The sequence below is a fragment of the Aulonocara stuartgranti genome, assembly GCF_965226115.1.
Source record: "Aulonocara stuartgranti genome assembly, chromosome: 22".
NCBI classification, from domain to species: domain Eukaryota; kingdom Metazoa; phylum Chordata; class Actinopteri; order Cichliformes; family Cichlidae; genus Aulonocara; species Aulonocara stuartgranti.
The window spans coordinates 16,711,538-16,731,785 of NC_138957.1; the positions used below are offsets into that span (position 1 = coordinate 16,711,538).

At 40.2% G+C, this 20,248-nt stretch overlaps 1 long non-coding RNA gene across 3 annotated transcripts; it reads left to right on the top strand.

Annotated features, from left to right (window-relative positions):
* Nucleotides 1-501: 501 nt before the first annotated feature.
* Nucleotides 502-5,954, top strand: LOC309698417. Of its 3 annotated transcripts, none has more exons than XR_014274092.1 (3): nucleotides 502-998; nucleotides 2,673-2,785; nucleotides 3,788-5,954. It is a non-coding gene; the product is annotated as an uncharacterized lncRNA (long non-coding RNA). The 3 variants fall into 3 exon arrangements; XR_014274093.1 differs by having other exon boundaries at nucleotides 502-965; nucleotides 2,673-2,791; XR_014274094.1 differs by having other exon boundaries at nucleotides 502-965.
* Nucleotides 5,955-20,248: the final 14,294 nt, after the last annotated feature.

Sequence of the window (20,248 nt, forward strand, 5' to 3'; positions counted from 1 at the left end):
GGGGGAGACATTAGAGTTTCCTATAATAAAGCTCATTCCCTGGACGTCTGGATGGAACAATGTGTACAACGCCCCAACAAAAGCTTTTCATCCTATTCCTGAAAGAAAACCTACATTTCGACTCATTTCATTAACTTCACATGCATTACAACTAAAAAAAAAAAACCTCTAGACGTTCCTCTTTTAAAGGAACAAAATTTTCTTTTCTCTCTCTCTCTCTTTCCCTTTACGGAAACTAATCAAATCATGATAACTGGGTCCTTGGAAAAAGTGAAGAATCCTCTGCATGAGCTCAATCCGTTGAGTTTTATTCAGCAGGGCTTAAAGCTGTCTTCGGCTTGACCTCGATGTAAGTCCCAAACAAAAGCCAAGATCCTCAAGAAAAAAAAATATCCATCACAGAAGAAAAAAGAGCAGATATTCAAACTTACATTGACATGATGCTAGGTATGAAGTTACTGCAAGCAGCAACAGAATCCGGGTATCCACAAAGCTGAGCATGTCTAAGCAGACATGCAGACTCCTTGTGCTGCTGAGCCCCTGTTTTTAAACCACTTTCAGGCAGACATACAGTTGTGGTGACACGAGTAACTCCAAACTTAGCAGAAACCTGCTGCCGTGATGCTAGAATAATAAAGTCCCATCAGGCTTATTTATACGACAGGAGGGTCCCTGGTCTGCGTGTCAAAAGTCAGCCCACCGGCCAATGAGAGAAGAGAAACCCAATCTAACTTCCATCCCTCCGCAGCTCAGACTTAGTCATGTGGTGCTACATCTCCCTGCCTCCTCTCCACCAGAACCCGTTTGGCAACGCTTTGGCGATGATGACGAGTGCAACGTTTTAATTAGATCCATTCTCTTTGAGGACGTGGACAGCGTCGAGGTTTAAAAGGGAGATGAAGGCCTACTTTTTTCCTCTTTTTTTTACGGGCTGCAGGGAATCCGTGCTGTCTCTGCGCTAAGAGGTGCGGGCGCAGGAGATTCAACTTGAGATTTCTGTGCGTAAATTATGGGCACATTTCAGGGGCGCGTTGGCGGGCATCATTTGGCACCAACTAGATCAGAGTCCTTCGTTTCTGCGCTGCATTCTACAGAAACAAACTTAACTTAGAGAGAGAGGGTTTTGTGTTATCTTTTCATGTTGGAGTTTAAATGGCTCTTATTTGCCTCTTTATACTCACCGATTTATCGAGAAATTGTTGTATGATACCTTCATTTTACATTGTTTTCACTTTTCCTTTTTTTTTCTTGTGTTATTTCCATCTACCAAGCTGTCACACTGCCCAAAAAAAGAAAAGTTTGCATCATGATTCATTTTTGCACACCCACCAAGCATTTCAACTTCAAATTTCCATTGCCTTTCAAAGTAAAACTGACAAAAAAAAAAAAATCAATTTTCGTCTCAGAGTTTTAATAATAAACCAAAAGCATTCACTCAGCGAAAGCCTGTCAGTGGCAGGCTTCACATATAATGCAAACACACTACTCTGCAGCTTCAGGCTGACAAAAGACAGGTGTGTGGAGGAGGAGGAGAACGCTAGTTTCAATCCCTCTTTCCCTTTCTCCCTCTCTGAGCAGCTCTTACCTGCCCACATGACCAGACATGTCATCTACTCTACTGCCACTCCATCAACACTCAGCGTGGCCCTCACACTGCCTCATGCCACACATTCACTGTCCATTTGATTAAGCAAAGTGCACAACACTTTATCCTATGGCCAAAAGCAATCATGAAATGCAGGTTTAAACAATTCACAATTCACAGACCAGTAGGTGGATGGGGGGTATCTTTGTTATGTTAGACATGATTAGATATGAGCTTTATGATAGAGTTTTATACCTGTACTCCATTCTCTCTGTCTGTGCATTAAAATGCTTGTTTGGTCATTCAGTGCAATACTAAGAAGGCACCAGATTACATCCTGGTACAGTTCTGTTAGAGTGCACTCCTCTGGCCTCTTCCTTTCCTTTTCTCCGACGTGTTATCCGTATTCCCCTTGTGCAGCAGATATGTGTGTGTGTGTTTTTTTTAAAAGTAACTGTTGGACACTCCCGACAACCTCACCTTAACTCTTTATTTATCCAATTTACACTGCAGAGACAGAAAGACAGCAAAGAAGAAGAAGAGGTGGGGCAGTAGAGAGACAGAGGGAGAAAGAGAGATCAAATATGTTTTAAAGATGGCAGGGCTCCCACTCACTGCAGAGTTACGTTCTCATGTTTGCTGAGGATCCCAAGTAGCTGGAGAGGAGCAGACAGTCTGCGTAGGAAATCAAAGATGGCTCCCAAGCTCCACATCATCAGCCTTTTTTCTCTCTGTACAGCCATGCTCCAAGAGAAACAGCTGATCGTATTTGCAGGCCACTCCTGCAAATATATGCATTGTATTTGCTTTCAAAATATCATTTTTTGGATTTTTTTTATAAAAATGAAAGAAAAAGAAAATCTCTGTGAGGGTCACGGGCAGGGCAGCATGTACATTATGCAGTGGTAACTAGCTGAGAGAACACTTTTCAAGTAAAATGAAGCCTATTTGAGCAAAAATGCCTTTGTGGCAAAATTTGAACGTGAATTGAACTCAAGCCAGATTTGATGTATTCCTCTTGGAGATGTGTAAAAAAAGAAAAAAATCTTCAGCCATTTTGAATCTGCTCCTCTTCTGTCTCCTACAGTGCTGCCAGCCGGGCCTGCAGACAGACTTCTCCAGCTGTGCCTCACTCTGATTGGCTGTTTCAGTAGTTTCCTCACTGGGTTTGGTCAGTGTGTGTCATATTTCACTCCTGATGTAAGTGTAAGTACATTTTGTCGTGTCAGGGTTGGCTGCCTACCTGTCAGCCAGCGGATAAGGAAAACTGCACAAGATCAATGAGATCAGTGCAAAGATTTGCTATCTTGTGCATCAAGATTGAACTATTGCATTCCTGATTGCAGAACACCAGATTATAGAGACCACCTGATAACACTTGGAGACGAAAAATGAAAGATATTCATGTAAACCTTAGAAAAGTTTTGAGCAGGATGGTTGTTATATAAAAATATCCCACACTAAATCTGAGAGGGATTTCAGCATTAGTCTACAAAACTGAAACACCATGACAGTAGATTAGAGTCAAAGGACAGGATTTTTATTAAATATGACAACAACAAGACTTTAAAGGAGCGATGTGTAGTGCCACAGAAATAAAATATTAACACAGGAACCTATGCAGAAACTCATGCTAATGCTCGACTGCTGCGAAAGGACGTTTCTTATACAATTACAATGAAATCTAGCGATTGTGCACGCCGCAACACATGATTCATGGGGAGATGATCAAACAGGGACCTTCCAGATCTAAATAGAAATCTAATACTTTTGTGGGTGGCTCTAGAAGAAGGTCTAGCATCATCATAGGTTGTTGGTTTGCTCCAGTCTGCAGGTCAAAGTACTCAAGATACTGAATCCCAAGCTGCAAGCAAAACAGCACCAGAGTTAATGTGGCTAACAGCAAACAAAGCTTCATATTTATTACATTTTATAAATGAATAAAGAAAACACTTGAAATGTTTACCATTTGTTCCAGAAGAGAGTTTTATATAAACAAAAGCATTTTTAAAAAAACGAATAAATCTTTTACCCACATTGCAAAGCTATGACTTCACAACAACATCACTGGTCAGCTGAAATGTTGATCCTGGACTAACATTATTAAGATAATGCAGTAAGAACACCAACATGAGATATGAGATCGTGTCACACGCACAGTCAGTTGGAATTCTCAGCTAACTGCATGTGTTCGGACTGCAGGAAGAACCCGGAGCAAACTCCACGCAGAGATGCGCCGTCCAGGATTCAAACGTGGGACCGACTTGCTGTGAGGAGACAGGGGTAACCACTGCACTACCATGCCACTCTATTCTGTGAAATGAAAAGACTTTCATTGGCATGTTGCCCACACACTCAGACACCAGCAGGAAGTTTAGCAACGGTGCAGAGAAAAAGAGAGAGTCGGTAATTAAAGAGGAGCGGCAGACACACACACACACACACACACACACACACACACACACACACACACACACACACACACACACACACACACACACCTTTAACTCACTGAAGCAGAGGGAGACACGACAGAGTCATCTCTGTGAGGAAAGATTCAAATAACATTTCAGATTAAGGGAAACAGAGAGTGATGGTAAACGCTATCATCTGTGATAGAAATACACAGCAATATGAGCACTAATTAAGCAGTACATTGATTACACACACACACACACACACACACACACACACACACACACGCACACCAGCAGACATGCAGGGGCGGCTGAGGTTTTTAAATTACAGCGTATATTCCAGGCACTTCTTTTTCGTTTTCTGCACACAAGAGCATTGAAGGAAAAACTGAACCGGATCAAACTCAGCTGAACTTGAACTAAAAGCTCTAGGTCAACAGAGAAGTTTGACTTACAGTTTTTTACAGACGCTAGGACACATTTCTCAATACTTAGGTCACGTTTGCAAAACTCCTCACACAGTGAGCACAACAGAAGTCTATGTGGGCTAAACTGAGGACCAGTTATCATTGTTTTGGCACAAAATGCATTCAATGACTACATCTCTCAAATTTCATGAATTATCTTCTCACTCAGACACAACAACTGCCAACAATCTTTGTACGTACAGGACATTTTGCATGTGCTTACATACTGTTTTCAAAACTGTTAAACTTATGGCCAAAACAATAACACAATGCAAAACTTGAAAAGACAGCAAAATTCAACAACAATATTTTATTGAAACATATTTTAAATCTAAAAATGCAGTTTAACCAGCCACAGCTGATTCTCATTGTAGATGAACATCTACACAGGTGTTACTCCTTCAATTTTTCAACTCCTTCAATTCTGGCATGCCAGAAGATTCTTTCCTAGGTGTATTGCCCAAGATGACATAAGATGTGATGTGGATGAGAACCTGTGGCCAAATGGAGAAGACCGAGTAGATTAGCATTACTATTGTATGTGTATCAGTGGATGGTGTGTATACAAATTCTTGTATTTTGGGATTACTTAGTGCAAAAAAATAAAAAAATACATAAACAAATATTAACGAATTCTGCATGATGTCTGATTCATTCCAGTAACATATATTGAAATTATAAACAGAGATGTGTCCTTGTTTTACACAGGAAAACACTGTGTAATGCTACATGTTGTTAGTGTTTTTTAGGTCATTGTTTTGTGGGTGACAAAGTGTGTTTGTCGGCTGTCAACCTTTGCTAGTGTTCTGGAAGAATGAGTTTATTTGAGACCTGAATGAAGTGTTTTGGTAGTTGTAGTGCATTTTGAATGTGAAATGAACTGCTTTGCCAAGCTGACGGTCAGTTAGGAGGATTGTGTGAAGAGTTTTGCAAAAGTGACCTAAGTATTGAGAAATGTGTCCTAGCGTCTGTAAAAAACTGTAAACAATGGGACGATATAATTGGAATAAGTAAAGCATTAGCTTCCTTATATTCTGACACCTCCGATCATCCACTGCCAAATTTCTTCTTCACTAGGCTTTTTTTGTGTAAGTTTTACTATGAGAGGAGCTAACCAGGGTCAGTCCAAATATGATTTAACACCAGCAGCGGTTCAGTGAATTAATATTGTGTACATTTTCTGTCTCTGTAGGGGTTTTGATCTTTTGGACAATGCCAAGTTAGATATTTCCACCAGTTTCCAGTGGAGCTGTTAGTGATGCTTGCAGATAATAAAGGTGAAGTAAACTCATGAAACAGAAGAACATCTTCCAAAAAACACCAACTCAAACCAGAAAACAAAACAACTGAAGGTTTATGATATTTTCTATTGAATTAAACTGAGTAAATAATGAAAATGCAAAATATGCTACAGTGGCTTGCAAAAGTATTCGGCCCCCTTGAATTTTTCCACATTTTGTCACATTACAGCCACAAACATGAATCAATTTTATTGGAATTCCACGTGAAAGACCAGTACAAAGTGGTGCACACGTGAGAAGTGGAACAAAAATTATGCATGATTCCAAACATTTTTTACAAATAAATAACTGAAAAGTGGGGTGTGCGTAATTATTCAGCCCCCTGATTCAATACTTTGTAGAACCACCTTTTGCTGCAATTACAGCTGCCAGTCTTTTAGGGTATGTCTCTACCAGCTTTGCACATCTAGAGACTGAAATCTTTGCCCATTCCTCTTTGCAAAACAGCTCCAGCTCAGTCAGATGGACAGCGTTTGTGAACAGCAGTTTTCAGATCTTGCCACAGATTCTCGATTGGATTTAGATCTGGACTTTGACTGGGCCGTTCTAACACATGGATATGTTTTGTTTTAAACCATTCCATTGGTGCCCTGGCTTCATGTTTAGGGTCGTCGTCCTGCTGGAAGGTGAACCTCCGCCCCAGTCTCAAGTCTTTTCCACTCCAAGAGGTTTTCTTCCAAGATTGCCCTGTATTTGGCTCCATCCATCTTCCCATCAACTCTGACCAGCTTCCCTGTCCCTGCTGAAGAGAAGCACCCCCAGAGCATGATGCTGCCACCACCATATTTGACAGTGGGGATGGTGTGTTCAGAGCGATGTGCAGTGTTAGTTTCCCGCCACACATATCGTTTTGCATTTTGGCCAAAAAGTTCCATTTTGGTCTCATCTGACCAGAGCACCTTCTTCCACATGTTTGCTGTGTCCCCCACATGGCTTGTGGCAAACTGCAAACGGGACTTCTTATGGTTTTCTGTTAACAATGGCTTTCTTCTTGCCACTCTTCCATAAAGGCCAACTTTGTGCAGTGCATGACGAATAGTTGTCCTATGGACAGATTCCCCCACCTGAGCTGTAGATCTCTGCAGCTCATCCAGAGTCACCATGGGCCTCTTGGCTGCATTTCTGATCAGCGCTCTCCTTGTTCAGCCTGTGAGTTTAGGTGGACGGCCTTGTCTTGGTAGGTATACAGTTGTGCCATACTCCTTCTATTTCTGAATGATGGCTTGAACAGTGCTCCGTGGGATGTTCAAAGCTTGGGAAATCTTTTTGTAGCCTAAGCCTGCTTTAAATTTCTCAATAACTTTATCCCTGACCTGTCTGGTGTGTTCTTTGGACTTCATGGTGTTGTTGCTCCCAATATTCTCTTAGACAACCTCTGAGGCCGTCACAGAGCAGCTGTATTTGTACTGACATTACATTACACACAGGTGCACTTTATTCAGTCATTAGCACTCATCAGGCAATGTCTATGGGCAACTGACTGCACTCAGACCAAAGGGGGCTGAATAATTACACACACCCTACTTTTCAGTTATTTATTTGTAAAAAATGTTTGGAAGCATGTATGATTTTCGTTCCACTTCTCACGTGTACACCACTTTGTACTGGTCTTTCACGTGGAATTCCAATAAAACTGATTCATGTTTGTGGCTGTAATGTGACAAAATGTGGGAAAGTTCAAGGGGGCCGAATACTTTTGCAAGCCACAATATAAAAATTTGGCCTCAAGTGAAAACCAGATTTATTTTAAATGCCCCTTTATTACCATGGACAAGGAGGTTATGTTTTTGATAGTGTGTGTCATTATGTCTGTAAATGAAACAAAGTTTACAGACAGAATAAAGGTGAAAACTTTTTAAGCTATAAAGCTTAAAAAGTTTGAATGAATTCTGAAAAATACTTTGTAGGGGTATCATTTAATAATAGCCAACAATTATTGGTCAGAAACGCACAAACAGCCTTACAGCGTAGAAGATATTATTTTTGCACGTCTGGTGTACATTGCCAACGTATAGAAAGCACCGAAAGATTTAAAATGTCATGTCACATTTGACCTCTGACCTCTCCTCCAAGGCCAACGGATTAATCTGAAAGTCAAAGTAATAATGATGTTATGTTTAAAACTATATTTCCTATGCCTGTTGTTTGATTTGACAACACATGGGGTGTGATATGTGGAGATTCAGAATATCACCTCTTCTATTAAGGTCAAATAAGATAGAGCGTTCAAGTTTTTAGTTCAAGTTTTTAGTTCAAGTTTCAACTATGGATAAAATTCTACTGACTTTGTCTCTGTTAGCAGCATTTAGTAAATGAAACATGCATGTGTGGATTCTAAATATCACTATATAGTTTGCATCCAAATGTGGTGTGACACTTGACTTCTGATCTCACTTTTACTTTCTTTCAAGTTGAACCCAGAATATGTTATTTTTACTAACTGCCCATGATTTAAAGTAAGTTTAAAAGTACAATACTATTCCCTAAAAAGTAAATACTGGCCAGAGAGTGAGCTGCCTTGAAAGTTTGTGCTCTCTGATTGCTTCTTGTTTCTTGCTATTTTCATGCAGTATGTCATTAGAGTATCATCCAAACCTACTCTCAAGAAGTGTCCCAATCACAGGGAAGCCATGATGGTAAAAGGACTGGTTCTTACATAGTGCTTTTCTACTCGATTTGCGCAATCAAAGCACTTTATATAACGTGCCTTATTCACGCATTCGTGCAAGCACTTTTTTGTACAACAAAGCGCTTTTTATTTAACATTCACACTCCACTGAATGCTTTGGAGAGCAACCTGCACCTATCTTCTCAAGGATAGTTAGGCATGCAGCCGGGAAACCTGAGCAGGCAGGGATCAAGGCACCAACCTTCCAAAAGTTTGGGATAACTTAGAAATATCTTGGGTGGCATGATGGTGGGGTGGTAAGCACCGTAGCCTAAAAGCAAAGAGGCCAGCTGGGGCCTTTTCATGTGGAGTTTGCATGTTCTCCTCTCTGACAGACTTGATAGACTGGTGACCTGTCCAGAGTGTACCCCACCTCTCACCCTGTGACAGCTGGGACTGTCTGCAGCACCCTTTTTTCCAAACCCACCGTGACCCTGAATTAGACACATCCTTTACTTTTCTTTTAAAAGCACATTTTCTTTATTTTGTATAAAATAAAATTGATCAGAAATGCTGTACATAGCCCTGTGATGGACCGGCAACCTGTGCACCTCGACTTTGCTCCTGTAACAGCTAGAAAACACTGAGACTTTAAGTTGGATAAGCAGTTTAAAACATGAATGGAGGGGTACACAGGCTTTGGAGGCCACTAGAAAATTAACTTTCCAGTTCAAAATGTAAAACTTTAAAGAAGCAATATGTCTACCTACCTGAGTGTTTGGGGCCACAGCAGTGTTTACCCAAGTCACCTGATGCACAGGATAATTCAGTGAATTAAGTACAACAGTTGTGTTCTCAAACGTCACATCATCTCACTTCAAATCCAATCGTGGGTGCTGATTGCACCATATCAACCAATAGAAATGTCTGTTTTTGCTCTGTTATTGTAGCCTCTTTACCTGACTGTATAAACCACTTCGAGGCTAATGTTGTTGTGATTTGGTGCTATATAAATAAAAATGAACTGAATCCAACTGTATTGAAGTTTGACTTGTTGTGTGTATTTTTTAACTTCACCTCTGCCATCATAACCAAAAAGAATGAGATCAAGTCTTCTGGGATTTAAGAGTGTTTGCTTGCACATTTCAAAGGTTTTAATGAGATTAGTAGGCATCAACAAGAACAGGACTTGGTAACAGCGGGAAACAGCCTCTGACCTTCCAGACAACATGTTCGCATGTTCTTCACAGATCATACAAACATCAGCAATGTGAACCAGCAAAAAAAGTCCACATTTATTGTCTGCAGCAGCTTTCTTCACTGTTCTCCTCACAGCAAACATTTGCGTGAGTCTGTAAGTGCTCCCGTTGGCTCGACAGGCCCGAGCACATATCAGAATGCTGAAGCCACTGGCATTACTAACCCCGCTGACTGACTTTGTAAATGTAACAGAGGAAGTAACGGTGGGGAGAAGTAACAGACAGACCAAGGAGCAGTCATATACTTCAAGTGCTTTAAATTATATAGCACCTCAGCCAAGTTTGTGATGTGTCTCTGTATATTTAACACTCCTTCCCTTTCTTCTCCGTCCTTTCCTGTATTCCCTCCTACCTCTCTTTTCTCCTGCTTTCACTGCCACCACTGCTTTTGTGTCTCTTCCTCCCTGTCTGACTTCACTCCCTCAGGTTACCACATCTGCAGGCTGTTTTCCACTGGAATATATTTCTTGAGATTTTAGACCTTAACTACAAGGAGGTGGGGTTATCAAAGAGCTGGATTTGGAGGTGGTGGTGGTGGGGTGAGAGCATAAATATGTGTCAGGAAACACAAGTGAGTATGGTGGAGCAGATGAGTCAGAAGGAATGGTTCTTTCACTTAATACACATAAAAAAAAAGACTTTTTAACAAAGCAGCTGCCTCTGAAAACCTTCTGTCACAGAAAGAGCTGAAGAGATGAGAAGGAATGCGAGAAGCGCTTAAAAAATAGAAGGCAAGAGGATAAAAATCAAAGTAGGGCACCTCCCTTGGCTGGGACTAACACATGGTTAGATTTGCCTGCATGTCCACATGACTCACAGTCTGGTCAGCAAACGCATAATAAACGTGACAGAAATATCCCCACACAATGTCACCAGAGTCCAAGGCAGGCAGTTAATTGCTAGATAGAGCTGGGCCGTGGTTTGAGAGGAGGGGAAAAAAAAGTCCATCTCATACAAGAGTAAAATAGTTAATGTCAGTATATTTAGTTTCTTCTTTAGAAGTTTAAATAAACATGGGATTTTTTTTTTTAGTTTATTAATACAAAAGGTTTCAGTTATTGTATGAGAACATCGTCTAGTCTGCTTTGGCACTAAAACAGTTATTAATTAGTTCTATCTTAGCTAATGTAACATTATAGCATTTACTTTTTTAAAGTGAGAATGATACAAAGTTATTAAACGTATATGACATTTGCAGGATTTTTTAAACGTATTTTTTTGCCATATGTGAATATATAAAAAGCACAAATTTTGCATGTGCAGATTTGGTTCAATATGGTAGAAACTACCAGAAAGAAAATGAAGTGGCAGTATATTCTCAGAGTTATTTTTCAATTTCGCACATGGAGAAAATACTGTAAATGGACTATTGCTTGTATAGTGCCTTTTTTACTCAGCTAAGCACTCAAAGTGCTTTCTAGTGTAAGTCGCATTCAGCCAATCACAGACATATTCATGCTTTTTGTCCATGTTAAGCACTTTCTAATGCACACTCACACTAGGGGTTGGGTATCTTGCTCAAGGATACTTGGGCATGCAGACTGGAGGAGTCAGGAACTGAATTGAGAAGCAGGAAATTAGAGGTCACTCAGGTCTTCGTGTCTTTAAGACATTCCTGCAGTTTAACTAACTGATGTTTGTTATCTGATATCCTTGATAGATAAAGCTGGTTATCATCTGCATAGCAGTGAAAATGTATGTTATGCCTTTGAATGGTAGGGTTCCCAAGTCATTGTAGCTTCTCTAGATAAAATGAGCAGGTGACCTAGTACTTTTGTCCATTCAGTGAAGCTTTCAGTCTGAATGAAGCTAGCTTGGGAGTCCCTTAAAACTGCATTCTGTCTTCTGGTCCTATAGAAGTCTATGAGCAAACTCCCCTCTCATCTGATCTCATCTTGTGTCAAACTGAATAGAACATTATCCAGTTTGTCAGTCCAGGTCAAACAGAAAGGAGAACTGTCCAAGTTAGTTTTACTTAACAAGCATCTGATTTCACAGGTAGACTGGCCACTCTCTCATCACATCTGGTTTGAAAACAGCATGATGGTGATGGTGAAAACACTCATCTTGAAAACTGAGTAGTTGTACTGAATGTCTTTGATCTCAAGGGTTGAAAATAGGACTTAACAAAACAATGGGCAATATCCTAATAGCTACATCCTTCTTTTACAGACTCTATAGGTGGGTAACATTGCTGCTACCTGCAATGTTGGGCTGTCAACCAGATCATTACTACAGCCAGATAGTTACAGTATTATTATCGTATTATATCATGTGTATTATTAACCTGATATCAGTATTTCATTTTTGTTTTGTCAAAGATGGACATTATTCATTTGTCTGAGTCTGGAATGCAGTATCAGTTAGTCAGTCAAATTACTATCAGTGAAATATGCTGCTCATCTTGCAGGATGGCTAATGTTAGCATGTTAAAATGCGAAATTAAGATGATAGATTACATAGCATTATCTATGTAAACATGAGAGCTCTGCCGGTCAGATTAAATGTGTATATAGATTAAGAAGGTCATCATTTTTTCTTTAGTTCTTCTTCAAAGAAGACTTTATCTTTTGATATTGTTCAGATTTCCAACGTTGTTGTGCTTGTCATATAAATACTTTATATGGCAGGCTATTCATTAGCACAAGTAGCTCGGTAAGTACAGAGTAGGCATAGATGGCGCTGATTATAAAGGACCTGCATTAAGCAGAGACTAATCCGGTTCAGTGAAGTTGGAGTGCGCTGGCTGCTAAAGGGTTAAACTGAGCTCAGTTTTGGTGAGCTGAAGGGAGAGAACTGAAATCTTTTCCATATTACAGCACACATGAGGAACACATCTAAGTGAGTTCAGCTGTCTGGAGTTTCTCTCTACCCCCTCACACATGCTCTCTCTCTCTCTCTCTCTGGTTGGGTAGGGGCAGGTTCAGCACAGCCATATATCATTACACATCTGGGAAAATGCACTGAAAGCCCAGGCTGACACAGAGAGAAAAGAGAGACAATGATCTCCAGACATATTCATTCTTTTAAAAAAAATGAAACATAGCATATAAAGACAAAACACAGAGTCTTGTTTACTGCAGGATAAAACTAACACTGCATTTGTCAGTTAGCAAAGCACCAACTGAAAAGTGCTGGTGCTCAGTTAATGACAGAGTTTTACATTCAAAGAAAGAGAGAGAAAAAAAACTATTAACACCAATGGAAATCAGAGACCTCAGATTTTTATAACTCCTCCCATCAGCTCCCCGTATTAGCTCCACCTCTTTCAGATCTCTGGTTCATGCAGTTTTATTTTAGTATGATAGACGTCGACTGGCGGCGTTTTCTTGAGGAAGGAATCTGCAGTTCTTTTTCCCCCCCCCCAGTATGGAAAAGTGTTGTTTCCTCCCAGGTCCACATGCCACAATAATAAAGCATTTTTCTTTTCTTTTCTTTTCTTTTCTTTTCTTTTCTTTTCTTTTCTTTTCTTTTCTTTTCTTTTCTTTTCTTTTCTTTTCTTTTCTTTATTTCTCTCTTCTCTAAGATTTCAGGACACTAAAAATGGTGTTCTTGCAGGGTCAAATAGACCTGGGTCAAACTTTAGGAAGAAAAGAAAAACCCCACCCAAAAGTTCTTTAAGGACCACATATGCCTCCCCCTTCATGCCTGACCTCAAACCTACCATGTCTTGTGAAAGGCAAAAGTGGTATTTAAGGTAATTTAGCACATTTCACTGCATCTGCTTCTTCAAATGAAAATTGTGGCATTTCAGTCTCAAAAGGAACAGAATGAAAAGTGCAAAATTGGTGCACAGGTGCTGTGGTGTGACTCTGATAACAATTGGTTTTAGTGATGGTATTGTACACTTATATAAAAAAAAGATTAAAAAAGTTTAGTCAAAGGGAACCTCAGAGCCTGGCTTCACTTTGCGAGTGACAACAAGGACGTAAAACGACTCCTCCAGACCTCCTACGCACTTGAATGATTTCACAGATCGGAAGAAAGGAGAATTGGCTACAAAACAGTTGGATCTTATAGAGTTAAAAGGCAAAATGATGAAGATAAAAAATGTTGCCTAATTAGCAATTGCAGCTTGAATGGAAACTTAAAAATAACCAAAGATACATTAGAAATACAGTTGTGTCAAAAAAAGTACCCCCATAATTCAACAGCTTGTAGCAGCTGCTAACACCTTTAGCATTAATCATTTTTAGTATGACTTTATCGGTCTCTAAAAGTTTTGGTCCACTCCTATTTATAATATTGCCTCAGTTCATTGATCTTTGTGGGCATATGTTCATGCACAACTCTAAACTACAGCATTTCAAGCAGGGTGAGGTTTGGCCATTCTTACACCTTGTTTTTTTCCTTTTCCAGCCGGTCTGATGTAGACTGGCTGCTGTGCTTGGGATCATTGTGATACTGCACGACTCAGTTTTGGCCTTTAAGCTTTACCTGTTGGACAGATGGCCTCACAACTGACTTTAAAAATACTTTGTTGGAGAGGAGTTCATGGTTGACTCTGGTTGAATATTTAACATGCTAACTGAGAGTTGTGGAGTCAGAGATATAGCTCTTCAGTTTCTTTGCAGTTTCTCTAAACATTGCACAGTCTAACTTTAGGAGGATTTTTTGGAACTGCACAGAGTCCTGTGAAAACTGCATCCTAACCTTATATATTATATTGGGAGAATATTGGGTTTAAGGCTGAGCAGTCATTATTTGTTGTCTGATGACTTAGTGTGTGATAGCCTTTGGTTTTGAGACTCCATTTCATCCACTTTTGCCCCCCACACAGAGCTTTTACCCTCTCAAAAAACAACAACAACAAACAAAATGTAAAAAACAACAAACCAACGAACAAAAAACCCCCCAAACAAACAAACTGGTTAATTATTCACATAACAAATGAACTGCAAACACCTAAAAACTACAAATGAAAACCGAGAAATCGAAATCCACACCAGCTGCTTCAAAGCCAGTGCTGCTTAAATATCAAACGCACGCTATGGACTCTTTTACAAAAGCACTATATCAAAAATGACTGTTGCCTTGAAGCCTTTAATGTGATGAAATTAAGTGTGTCACATAAACATCTGGTGTGTCTACACATAGTCAGCCACTACAGCAGCACCTTGTCTTGCTGGGTTAAACGACTGCTTGAACTTTCTGCCACCTCCACCGGCCACAAAAAACACCTGGTGGATGCTTGGTAAGAGCCTTTTAAACTTCCCCATTTTGTAGTAAACTGACATGGCCCTGAGGCCAAAAACAAGTACAGTCACAGGTGAAAGTGCTTCCTTTACTGTGTTTTCTGACTTTAGATGTTTGACTTGTCCCCCCTGTTTTCTGAACAACTCCTGAAAATCAAAGTTGTGTTCTGAGATCTTCTTTGTCCCCGTTTGATAATTCTTCCTGAGACTAACTTCACCTCATGCATTTTATTCTGCTGCTGTGTCATTTTTTCCACCGACTGGGCCAGAGGGAGGAGGGCTGCATCAGAGGAAAACTTCAGCTGAGGCTGGGAGACTACTCAGCAGCAGGAAAAACCTGTTAGTGCTAAAAGCCATTCTTAATAACACAGCATGTTTTCGGTGGATAAAACTACCTAATTCCATAAAACATCATTATCTCAAATTGCATTTTCCCCCCAAAGGTAGAAATAATAGGAGGCAATTTTGACACTTTATTTACTTTGCATAGACACGTTTTTCTAAGTTTTATTTTTAATTAACATAATCAGAACAAGCTTTACTACATAAACCAGGATAACATTTATATTTTAGAAGGCAGTTACTTTGCCAGTCTGTCTGAGATGGACCGTCGTGCTTTGGAGACAAGCCGCCTCTCACCAGGAGAACAGGCAAAAGTGGTCATCCAGAAGTTATTGCATGTCCAACATTTGCATAACCCGTCGGTCCCTGCAACTACTTGCAATTGTTTGCCAAATGCAAAAGGATTCATTCCAATCACCAGACAACTACTGATCCTTCTTGCGGTCCCAATTTTACTTAAGTGTGACTGAATCTTTAGATGTACATCACAGCTCTGACTTCACTTCTATGTGATAATGTTAAAACTTTATGACAAAGTATTAGTAAAATGTTTGCTTGGTAAGGGATGTGTTTTACAAGCTATGGAAGTTAGTGCCAAATATGCAGTTTCTGGGCATGTTGGCATTTTCTCCAGACCTCTTATTAGTCATAGCAGGAGGAGCCTAAACATTAAGACCCCTGTGCTGCCAGTAGCAGAAGGCGGAAGCCTGCAGCTGAGATAATGGAGAGGAAGATAAGACCATACATGAACAAGAGTAAGGAGTGAGCTCATTATTTTTTTTGATGAAGTCTTGCTATTCAGTTATTTAAGCTCTTAATCAATGACAAACTCTGAATTTCAACTATGTGGAATATACTTTAATTGAAGTCAAGCAAATAACTTTGTATTTAATTTTTTTGTAACAAAACTAATTAAAAATACTTTTCAATTCACTCTGGTATCCAAAAATTATAACTTTATAAATCTTTTTCTCAATTATACATCTATATGACGACCCCCCCCCCCCCCCCCCCCCACAGCAGCATGCTCAGTCCTTTTCCTTCTCGCTCTTAAAAATGTAAAAATTGTCCTCACTGACTATATTCTGGTTTCACAAGCTCCACATCATCACTTCTCCTCCTCCTCCTCCTCCTGATCCTCCAGTCTCTGTCATAATCTCGCTGTCTTTTCTTCTCTGCCTGCAGCGCAGCTTGTCTAGATCCATGATTGTGGATCACAGACCAAATGTTAGGGTGTGCTGTCCAGAGAAAACACTGCACAGAGCCAAACAAAAGGAGAGAAAAAAAAACGTGGAAAACTGAACTGCAAGGAAGAGTTTGCTGCATCCTGTGATACAGGCTTAGAGATATAGCTTTAAAGCTCCGTTGTTGGTGCTTGATATGGATTCCCACTGGTTTGTCTCAGAGCTAAGAGATGTGAGGTTTGGACTGAGGTTGGGTTTATTCTACAGATGTTTTAGGGTGGTATCTTTTTGACATGACAGCAGGAGGCCAATCTGATGCCTCAGCATAAAGTTTCTCCAACCTATAGCAAGTTAAACCTGACTGCACCTTAAAACGATGTAACACTAACAAGAGAGCCCCAGCTGCTTCACCGAGTACGATAAGTTTGTGTTAATAGATAAAACTGTACTTGTTGCTTCTTCTTGCACTACCTGCAAAAATAATAACAAAAGTGCATCCAATGTCAACAAAACAGTAAAATCCTGGACTGATGTAGTGCTTTTCTACTCGATTTGAGCACTCGTAGCGCTTTCTTACTACCAGCCTCATTCAACATGCAGGTTGGAGGATCCAAGGATCATTCATAGAAGACTACCTACCTACTGAGTCACAGCTGCCCAGGTCCATTTATAACACTGGATCTGGGGTAATAATGAAAAGTACGGAGTTCACTAATTGGTGAAAATGTGGCTTGGATCAGGAAAGCCCCAGGTGAGTTCCTGCTGAGCGGCTGTGAGTACAGGTAGTTTGTTTGGAAGTTAGTGGCTCACTGAGCATGTTTATTACAGTCCTCGCAGACAACCTGGCTTCATGCTGGTTTGCGGTTTGGGCACAACACTACCACACGGAGCAGCTTTCAAAGCTACACAGGCTGACGTGAAAGTAGAGTAGCATCAGTTTTTTCCCTGTCATGTGCTGTAAAGAAAATCTGGGGAAGAACATTAGATTAATAAATCCCACTCTGCTGTAGTTATGCTGTGAAATGAATCGCACCGTTCTGGCTAAGAGTGAAGAATAAGAGCTAACATGTTAGCTAGGTGTGAATGCACAGTTAGGAGTCCATAGTAGCTTGTAGCTCAGCTTGAAGTGTTTTATGTTTCCTGTGCAGTCTCCAATATATTACTCTTTATGGAATAAAGTCCCCTTTTTTCATACTGCAGGAAGAAAACATATTTTTGTATAATATCTGCAATAATATGTGCTAGTTTGCACATCAAATCGCCCTCAAAATGAATTTACTTGGATTTACTTAACACATACTAATTTACGTGAGTGTTGAACTTGTTCTTTTTGTTTTTTCCAGTGTTTCTTTGTATGTGCATGCACTCCTATGCGTTCCCACCATGCATTCCCACCGGCACCTGGAACCCATTACATCCTTATGGAGCTGTGTGGAGGGCATATGGGTCTTAAAGTGGCAAAGGGCTGTCTTTCCCACATTAAAGTCATTAGTAAAGTCCGTACCCCCCTGCTGGCCTGGCCATTTCAACGGGCCTGATGATGATACCACATGCTGCATGAGGTGAAGCTTTATTCGCTCTAAAAAAGAAAAGGGACATCAGGTGAAAACATCTTCTCTGTTTAGTCCTTAGCATGAGTAGCTTTTGCTAATGTCTAACATAAAAAAGCATCTTCAAAAGTAACTTATATATTTTTGGTGTCTTCCTAATTTAAGCATTCAAAGTTGTCTGCACTGATTGTGTATGTAGGCAGTTAGAGCTACCAAATGTAGCTAGTGCATGTGTGTGTGTGTTGACCTCCTCTGCTGGTTGCATTTGGAGGTTTGGCTCATGATGGAAGAAATTCCATTTGAGAATTACAGATGTTTTTTTTCCACTTTCCTTTGTCTAGTCCCTCCCACTCTCTCTGTCTTTCTCACTGGATCCCCCCACCTTATGTGTCTCTTGCTCTCGTTTCTTGAGTGCTCAGTGGAAAATCACCATCATAGCAAATTGCAGCCCTGTGCGCCTATTCAAACTCACAGTTAGACTAAAGTTATAGACTGTAGGTCAGATTATATCAACCCAGTTGTTGCCTTTCAAAGCCACCATCCTTTAAATTTGTGGCCCTATTTATTATTGAGATGAGACGAAAATGATGACCAGTGTTTATTGCATGGAGTGCCCATCTTCCACCTTTGCCAAACATCAGTTTATTCTGTATGAATCACTGGCTGCTGGTATGGTAGAGAGGAGTGGGGAGGAAGAGGGGAAAACGAAGAGTCTGGAGAAGCTGAGGGAAAGAGGTTAAGGAGAGAGAGGGAGGTTAAAAAAAACTGAGAGAGGGAGTGAAGGAAAGGGAGGAGGTTTAAGGGTAGAGCAGGCGGCCCATGACATAGCTGAAGCATTAGTACATGCCTGTTGGCTGACGTCCACTGACTTCTGCATCTGGTTAAAATCTACAGCCTCTTCTTTCCTCCTCACTACTTCCAGGCCTCTTATTCCCTTTTCAGTTAAATTTCCAACCCTTCCTCAAGTAATTCTCCTGTTTTTAAAAAAACAAACCAAAAAAAACCAACCCATTCCTTTCTTGATGTCTCTGGTTCATGATACTCAGACCTTCTTCGCTTGTTTGTTTCCTGCTTTCTCTGCCCCAGTCTCTTTGTCTCTGCTCACAAAAACAAACATGGATGCATGAAATAAGAAACAGGAGGTGATATCAGAACCTTCTTCCCCTTTGAGAGCTCAGTGTTTTGTGTTGGACAGTCTCTTTCTCTTCACTTCTGTAGTAGAGAGTGAGGTTAGCTTCAGACAGTAAGTGAAAAAATATAGACTGTTGTTTCTGTCTCCAGATATCATGCCAAGGTGAGCCAATCAGATGATGGCTATGACTTTTTATTTAAGCCTATATGTTTTGTTTTCTACATTTTATGAAGGAGTCTGTTAAGCTCATTTCCAAAAGTTATGAAGTATTTCAAAAGCATGGTATCTTATTTAGAAAAGTTTTTATTTTTGCTGATGATGTAGAAGACAAAGCCTCGGCTAACTCCGGGACTTCCCTTGTCATGCAAGAAAATCATGTATTATGTCTCTTAACAGATTATTTATTAAAAATAGGACAATTATGCTCAAATTAGAGCTGAAACACAGGAAACGACTCAGGTTGATCACAGCTGGTCAAACAACCTTAGGCTATATGCACGAGTGGAGATCAACATTTCCTGGGTTTCTGTGTCACACTGTTGGACCTACCAGAGGTGAAGTCACCTCAACTTTCAGCAGTGAACCTGAAATGTTTGCCTTTCAGTCTTTAGATGGTAAACTAATATACACATTTTAACAGATTACTGACATTAAGACCTTTGCTCAATTGTTCTGCATCTCCCGAGTCTTGCACCTTTTTCTGACAGACAGCTCTTGTTTTAAAGTATCATTATTGGATAAGAGCATGTGCTGAAACATTGTGGTGGTCCCAACTCGTTGTCTCCCAGTCATTCCAGAGTTTACATATGACAGGTATGGGCTTGTTTCTCTTTCCTCTCTCTCTCTCTAATACACATAACACGTTGATTATAATTGTGTTCTTGCAAAAGTCTTTTTGCAAACCTTTGTTTCTCTATATTTTACTAAGAAAGAACCAGACTTTGTTGCCATTTTTCAGGCTTTCCAGGCTTCTGGACATTGGCTGCTGTTTCACTGATTTTCAGGCCAGTCCTCATACCTGACCATTTTCATAGAAATACCATTAGTTTTTTAAACCACCGAACACTGTGGAGAAAAAAAGGCACCTAACACCAGGGAGGAACCAATGCTGTGTCTACACATAACAGACAAATTAGCAAAGAACCAATTTTAAATTTATCGTCGGGGACTTTGTTTCTAGCAGCTTGTAACAAAAACATATATTTGTT